The sequence below is a fragment of the Episyrphus balteatus genome, chromosome 2 (genome assembly GCF_945859705.1).
Source record: "Episyrphus balteatus chromosome 2, idEpiBalt1.1, whole genome shotgun sequence".
Taxonomy (NCBI): Eukaryota; Metazoa; Arthropoda; class Insecta; order Diptera; family Syrphidae; genus Episyrphus; species Episyrphus balteatus.
In genome coordinates, this window is record NC_079135.1 from 87,293,357 (window position 1) to 87,302,148 (window position 8,792).

The following is an 8,792-nucleotide window of genomic DNA, read 5'->3' on the forward strand; positions in this document are numbered from 1 at the left end:
TTTTCACAATCCACAAGTTTGTTTTCTGGAAATTAAGAGAAATTTGAAAAAAGGAAAATAAAGAGACATCTCATCAATGGATGCGTTCGGATTCGGATTTCTAGGTGATATATATTTCATAATCGTTAGGCGTTGCTTACATTATAGATCCACTTTGTTAGATAAAGCCAGAACTATAGTTGTCGGATCGTCGGATGAAAACGGAGGGGAACAGCGCTCGCAACCGCACTCGACGGATGAAAACTTGTCGAAAATACAAAGAAAACAACAACAATTGACAGTAGCATCCGACTCCATCCGCCAATTATGGTTCTGGCTTAAGTTTTAAAAATCTTTCATTTTGTAATACCCTGTTTTCACTAGAGCCGAAATGGGATAGTTAAGCAAATCATCTCATTTCGAATGTCAAATCTTATAGAAAAAAAAATTTAGTTTGAAATTTGAACTGACCTAATTTGGGAAATCATCTCATTTAAGTTGTAGTGAAAACAGGCTACAAAGAATGAAATGCTAATAGTTGGAAACTAAAATGTGATTTTCTAATCTATGAATAATCCGGCTGATATTTTTAAATTAATTTTAGCTCTACTTCTTAATTTTTGAGATATTTTTGAATGGGAGCTAAAATTATGTTCCATAGTCAGCTATTACACGAAGCCTCAAGCAGGCTTGGCTCTTTTTTCGAATTTTCTTTTGATAATCATTCTGTGAGGTGCGTTCTATATTACACGATACCTCTTGAGTCAAAGACTCAAATTTGACATTTCTCTTTTGATTTAAAATTTTTTGTGGTTGTATCGCACCAAGAAGAAAAAAAATGAAAGGGAGTGTTGAAAAAAGAAAAAGTGGAAAAAGAAAAGTCATAGTTTTTCTATTTATTTTTGTTTTATATGAAGTGAACGCCATATTGAATTAAAAGCTTGGTCCACACTAGGTTTATCAACACCTTTAACGAAAGTTCCAAATCAACATAAAACTGCCTAAAATGTAAACTACGTTGTGCCAGCTGAGTAGAAAGAGCTCGCATCACAATTTATGAATTTAAACTCACAAATTCTTGTTAAAACCCTCAAAACTTGCACTACTAAAAAATATTTAAAAACAAAATCAAGTGCCCAAAACTTATAAAAAACGGTTTGTATGTTGACTTTTTGACGTATTTTTTTAAAATATAAGCCTGGTACGCTGCTCGCACTAAATTTTAGCCGAGATAAAATTCCCATACAAGTTATCGATAACTTGTATGGGATCCATTTTATCTCGGCTAAAAATGTTCGATAATTTGTATGGGAGCTAAAATTTAGCGCGAGCAGCGTACCCGGCTATGGCTTTAAAAGGTCTTAACATTCTCTTCTAAAAAAAACCCCGTTTCCAAAAAAAATATACAAAATATTTCTAAGCACAGGGGTTCAGTCAAAAGATTAACGCCTTGAATCTTATTTTGTTTTCTTATTTATATAAAAAAAAAAACCATTAAATGAAAAGTAAAAGTCTGTAAAAAAATGAATCTTCAAAACGAACAACCCCTGCAAACCAAACCTCAGTAGTTTAGGGGAAAATACAACCACCAACAAAGCTTATTTTGAGGATGTATGTGTTTCCTTATTTACCAAAATCTCTCCCCTCCAAAAATAGAAGTTTTGTTTCTCCTGAAAAAATAAACTCTTCTTTGATAAATGGGAGGAAAAGAGCGCGATGTATGCAATGCACAAAGTTTTGTCTCTTTTGTAATGGCGGCTCGCGTTTGATTTGACTTTTCCTACATTTTTTATTTTCTAGTGAAACCAGTAAAACCTTGATAGCCACAGCCACAGCAACATCAAAAAAATTTTTCGCTGCTCCATTTGAAGAATAAAAATAAAAACAATTCAATTTAAAAAATATATAATCTTCTCAGTGTTGAGTGTTATTTGTGAAAACTATTTTCTCTAAACAAAATATCTACCACACAAATTCTTCGGCACGCCACAAAAATTTATTTCCACCATCAAAATGCACAGCCTCAGCCTTGTGCATTTAGAAAAGAAAGTAATACAAAAATGATACAAAAACAAACACCAATTGATTTGGAAAATAAAGGTATGCTGATTATAAAATTGATAAATTATAAAGTTGTCGATTTTTTTGTCTTTTAGTCAGTGCCGGATTAACCATGTCATGGGCCTCTAGGCAAAATAATTTTTGGGCCCTTTTCCGATGCTTTTTCAATATCATAAGCTATTTTTAAGTTAGGTTAGAAATTTGTGCAGGTAACTTACTAGAGACTAATTGGATATAATCTGGTGTCATATCATGTCATTTTATAAATGTGAACTAAAAGTTTTGAAATAACTATAATAAATATTGTAGTGATATCTCAACAAAAAAATTTTAGCAACTTGATGGTTCACAGATAATTTTTATTAACTATAAGTTATTAGAAAATATCTTAGATTCAAAAGGTATAAGTAGGTATCCCTACAAACAATTTTGCTTCTATAAAGCGTTATACAAGCAACTATAGCACCTGTAAAGCTTTATAGAAGCAAAATTGTTAGTCGGGATACCTATCCCGACTTTTCACGAGTCGATTTTAACCACATGATACATATGTCTCACGGCTTAAGTCGACTAGGACTCTAGTATGGGGATTGTCACTTAAGTCGCGTGCGGCTTACGTTCACACGACTCGACTGAAGCCAAAAAGCTTCGCCGCACGGCGAAAATCGACTCGTTATAAGTCGGCATTACGGTTTCATTATAAAACTGGAAAGAGAAATCATACGAAAAAGTTTCAATTTTGATTTTATTATTATTATAGCCAAGGCAAATTACTCAAAACAGAGATCCACAAAACAGTTCCAAAGCCGGAACGAACATGGAACGGTTCTTTTTTCGGTCGGAACAACCCAAGTAACAATTTAGCTTTCATAAGGGTCAATGCAAGCTATTTTTTTACTTGTTTAAAAAGAAGGACAGGTCTTATGCAAATCATTTTGGCGCACATTACCGAATTTCCCCAAGACCTTCTTGCACAGGCAATCCACAAGCTAATAGCTTGTGACGAACAGCGTAAAACGACCTTATGCAGGCCTTTTTATAAAACAATGAAACATTTTAGGGAAACTATAGCTTCGCTAAGGAAACTATCATTTGCATTGGATGTTATAATAAGGCCTTATGGAGGTTGTTATAAGATGTTGAATTTATGAATAAAAAAAAGAGATTTTATTGATTTTTTTTTTCTTTTAATTTTTTTCTATTTTGTTTTTTCTTCTTTTTTGGCCATGTCAATGCTTTTCCTGTCGTTCTGAAATGGGAAGAATTTTATTTTAATTGAAAAAGAACAAATTTTTTTTTATTTCACAAATGGCCCCGCCAGGAATCGATCTCACGTACCTCTGCATACTAAGCCAGCAACTTACCAGTAGACCATACTCAAATATTAAAGATGAGTGGCAAAAAGGGAGCTAATTGAAACCTCACATAAAAATGCAATATTTTTTTCTAAAGTGTTACAAATATTGCATATCTGCAGGATAAAAGCTTTGCATACTTATTGGTGAAAAACATTGCATACTTGAGAGATGAAAACATTGCATAATTACAAGAACCTCTTGGAACAGGTCTTATGAAAGCCTTCTGTCACTTGAAAATAGAAGGCTTCTTTAAAACGGTTCAAACAGGTCTTATGAAGGTCTTCTTTAACTTATATTTACAAGGCTTCTTCTAAACACTTCCAGATAGCCTTAAGGAGACCTCCTTTGTTTCCAAAATGGATGATTTGCGTAAGTAAGCCTTAAACTAAACTTATACAAACTATAGCTTGCCGAATCGAAGAAAATGGACCTTATGCAAATAAAATTGTTACTTGGGAAGTTCCTGGAACTAGTTCCGCGGAACTATCTAGAATTTTAGTTTTTTTTTCAGGAAAATGCATCAAAAAAAGAAATAGTATGATAATGAATATTTTTTCCTGATGGCCGTTTAAAGCGGCCAGCAAAACTTATGTCATTTGACACAAACTTAATCTACCTTTCAAAGCGGCCAGAAAAACGTATGTCAGTAGACACAAACTTAATCTACCTACTAGTTCCTGGAACTAGTTCCGCGGAACTATCTAGAATTTAAGTTTTTTTTTCAATAAAATGCATCAAAATAAGAAATAGTATGAATTTAAATATTTTGAATATTGGCGCTCAACTCGTTCGCATCCATGTGTGTTGGCTTTGGATGAGAATTCTGTGACATGCGTGTGTGTATTGTGTATTTCAAACAGAGAAAGCGATATATTCGCTTTCGTTTTGTTTCTTGTTCCTCTTCTTCTTTCTTTCTTTCTTTTGTGTGTGGCTGTGTCTGAACGATGGAACTGTTTAAATTAAATTTGGGAAACTAGTGGAACTAGTTCCGAGTGAGGAACTAGTTCCAGGAAATATTTGGCTCCGGAACTATCCATCTCTAGTCTGAAACGCTTCCGAAACGCGTCCAAAACGCGTCTGAAACGCGTCCGAAACGCGTCTGAAACGCGTCCAAAACGCATCTGAAACGCGCCTAAAACAAGATTGAAACGAGCCCAAAACGCGTCTGAAACGCGTCCGAAACGCGTCCAAAACGCGTTTAAAACGCCAAAACGTGTTTGAAACGCGTCCGAAACGCGTCCGAAACGCGTCTGAAACGCGTCCAAAACGCATCTGAAACGCGCCTAAAACAAGATTGAAAAGAGCCCAAAACGCGTCTGAAACGCGTCCGAAACGCGTCCAAAACGCGTTTAAAACGCCAAAACGTGTTTGAAACGCGTCCGAAACGCGTCCAAAACGTGTCTGAAACGGGTCCGAAACGCGTCCAAAACGCGTCTGAAACGCCCTCAAAACGCGCCTGAAACGCATCCAAAACGCGCCTGAAACGCGTCCAAAACACGTCTGAAACGCGTCTAAAACGCATCTGAAACGCGTCCAAAACGCGTCTGAAATGGGTCTAAAACGCGTCCAAAATGCATCTGAAACGTGTCCAAAACGCAACTGAAACGCGTCCAAAACGCAACTGAAACGCGTCCAAAACGCATCTGAAACGCGTCCAAAACGCGTCCAAAACGCATCTAAAACGCCTGAAACGCATCTGAAACGCGTCCGAAACGCTTCCAAAACGCATCCAAAACACGTCCAAAACGCGTCCAAAACGCGTCTAAAACGAGGCTAAAACGCGTCTAAAACGCGTCTAAAACGCGTCCAAAATGCATCTGAAACGCGTCCAAAACGCAACTGAAACGCGTCCAAAACGCATCTGAAATGCGTCCAAAACGCGTCCAAAACGCATCTAAAACGCCTGAAACGCGTCCGAAACGCATCTGAAACGCGTCCAAAACGCGTCTGAGACGGGTCTGAAACGCGTCCGAAACGCTTCCAAAACGCATCCAAAACACGTCCAAAACGCGTCTAAAACGCGTCTAAAACGCGTCCAAAATGCATCTGAAACGCGTCCAAAACGCAACTGAAACGCGTCCAAAACGCATCTGAAACGCGTCCAAAACGCATCTCAAACGCGCCCAAAACGAGTGTGAATCGCGTCCGAAACGCGTCCAAAACGCGTCTGAAACGCGTCCAAAACGCATCTGAAACGCGTCCAAAACGCATCTCAAACGCGCCCAAAACGAGTGTGAATCGCGTCCGAAACGCGTCCAAAACGCGTCTGAAATGCATCTGAAGAGCGTCCAAAACGCATCTGAAACGCGTCCAAAACGCATCTGAAATGCGTCCAAAACGCGTCCAAAACGCATCTAAAACGCCTGAAACGCGTCCGAAACGCATCTGAAACGCGTCCAAAACGCGTCTGAGACGGGTCTGAAACGCGTCCGAAACGCTTCCAAAACGCATCCAAAACACGTCCAAAACGCGTCTAAAACGCGTCTAAAACGCGTCCAAAATGCATCTGAAACGCGTCCAAAACGCAACTGAAACGCGTCCAAAACGCATCTGAAACGCGTCCAAAACGCATCTCAAACGCGCCCAAAACGAGTGTGAATCGCGTCCGAAACGCGTCCAAAACGCATCTGAAACGCGTCCAAAACGCATCTCAAACGCGCCCAAAACGAGTGTGAATCGCGTCCGAAACACGTCCAAAACGCGTCTGAAATGCATCTGAAGAGCGTCCAAAACGCATCTAAAACGCCTGAAACGCGTCCGAAACGCGTCCAAAACGCGTCTGAAACGCGTCCAAAACGCATCTGAAACGCGTCCAAAACGCATCTCAAGCGCGCCCAAAACGAGTGTGAATCGCGTCCGAAACGCGTCCAAAACGCGTCTGAAATGCATCTGAAGAGCGTCCAAAACGCATCTGAAACGCGTCCAAAACGCGTCTGAAACGGGTCCGAAACGCGTCCAAAACGCATCTGAAACGCGTCCAAAACGCATCTGAAACGCGTCCAAAACGACCCTGAAACGGTTTCGAAACGCGTCCAAAACGCGTCTGAAACGCATCTGAAACGCCTCCAAAATGCATCTGAAACGCGTCCAAAACGCAACTGAAACGCGTCCAAAACGCATCTAAAATGCCTGAAACGCGTCCGAAACGCGTCTGAAACGCGTCCGAAACGCGTCGAAAACGCATCTGAAACGCGTCCAAAACGCATCTGAAACGCGCCCAAAACGAGTGTGAATCGCGTCCGAAACGCATCTGAAACGCGTACAAAACGCGTCCAAAACGCGTCCAAAACGCATCTAAAACGCCTGAAACTGAAACGCGTCCAAAACGCATCTAAAATGCCTGAAACGCGTCCGAAACGCGTCTGAAACGCATCTGAAACGCGCCCAAAACGAGTGTGAATCGCGTCCAAAACGCATCTGAAACGCGTACAAAACGCGTCCAAAACTCATCTAAAACGCCTGAAACAAGTCCGAAACGCGTCCAAAACGCGTCTGAAACGCGTCCGAAACGCGTCCAAAACGCATCTGAAACACGTCCAAAACGCGCCTGAAACGGTTTCGAAACGCGTCCAAAACGCGTCTGAAACGCATCTGAAACGCGTCCAAAACGCATCTGAAGCGCGTCCAAAACGCATCTGAAACGCGTCCAAAACGCGTCTGAAACGCATCTGAAACGCGTCCGAAACGCGTCTGAAACACGTCCGAAACGCATCCAAAACGCATCCAAAACACGTGCAAAACGCGTCTAAAACGCGTCCAAAACGCGTCCAAAACGCATCTGAAACGCCTGAAACGCGTCTGAAATGCGGCCAAAACGCATCTGAAACGCGCCCAAAACGAGTGTGAATCGCGTCCGAAACGCGTCCAAAAAGCGCCTGAAACGCATCTGAAGAGCGTCCAAAACGCGTCTGAAACGCGTCCAAAACGCATCTGAAACGCGCCCAAAACGCGTCTGAAACGCGTCCAAAACGCATATGAAACGCACCCAAAACGCGCCCAAAACGCGTCTGAAACGCATCTGAAACGCGTCCAAGACGCGTCTGAAACGGGTCCGAAACGCGTCCAAAACGCGTCTGAAACGCGTCCAAAACGCATCTGAAACGCGTCTGAAACACGTCTGAAACGCGTCCAAAACGCGTCTGAAACGCGTCCGAAACGCGTCCAAAAGGCGTCTAAAACGTGTGTGAATCGCTTCCGAAACGCGTCCAAAACGCGACTGAAACGCGTCCAAAACGCGTCTGAAACGCGTCCGAAACGCGTCCAAAAGGCATCTGAAACGCGTCCAAAACGCATCAGAAACGCGTCCAAGACGCGTCTGAAACGGATCCGAAACGCGTCCAAAACACGTCTGAAACGCGTCCAAAACGCGTCTGAAACGCATCTGAAACGCGCCCAAAACGCGCCCCAAAACGCGTCCGAAACGCGTCCAAAACGCGTCTGAAACGGGTCCGAAACGCGTCCAAAACGCGTCTGAAACGCGTCCAAAACGCATCTGAAACGCGTCTGAAACACGTCTGAAACGCGTCCAAAACGCGTCTGAAACGCGTCCGAAACGCGTCCAAAAGGCGTCTAAAACGTGTGTGAATCGCTTCCGAAACGCGTCCAAAACGCGACTGAAACGCGTCCAAAACGCGTCTGAAACGCGTCCGAAACGCGTCCAAAAGGCATCTGAAACGCGTCCAAAACGCATCAGAAACGCGTCCAAGACGCGTCTGAAACGGATCCGAAACGCGTCCAAAACACGTCTGAAACGCGTCCAAAACGCGTCTGAAACGCATCTGAAACGCGCCCAAAACGCGCCCCAAAACGCGTCCGAAACGCGTCCAAAACGCGTCTGAAACGGGTCCGAAACGCGTCCAAAACGCGTCTGAAACGCGTCCAAAACGCATCTGAAACGCGTCTGAAACACGTCTGAAACGCGTCCAAAACGCGTCTGAAACGCGTCCGAAACGCGTCCAAAAGGCGTCTAAAACGTGTGTGAATCGCTTCCGAAACGCGTCCAAAACGCGACTGAAACGCGTCCAAAACGCGTCTGAAACGCGTCCGAAACGCGTCCAAAAGGCATCTGAAACGCGTCCAAAACCCATCAGAAACGCGTCCAAGACGCGCCTGAAACGGGTCCGAAACGCGTCCAAAACACGTCTGAAACGCGTCCAAAACGCGTCTGAAACGCGTCCAAAACGCGTCTGAAACGCGTCCAAAACGCGTCTGAAACGCGTCCAAAACGCATCTGAAACGCGCCCAAAACGCGCCCCAAATCGCGTCCGAAACGCGTCCAAAACGCGTCCAAAACGCGTCTGAAACGCGTCCGAAACGCTTCCAAAACACATCTGAAACGCGTCCAAAACGCGTCCTAAACTCTATTTGTGATTTGTGAAAACTATTTTCTCTAAA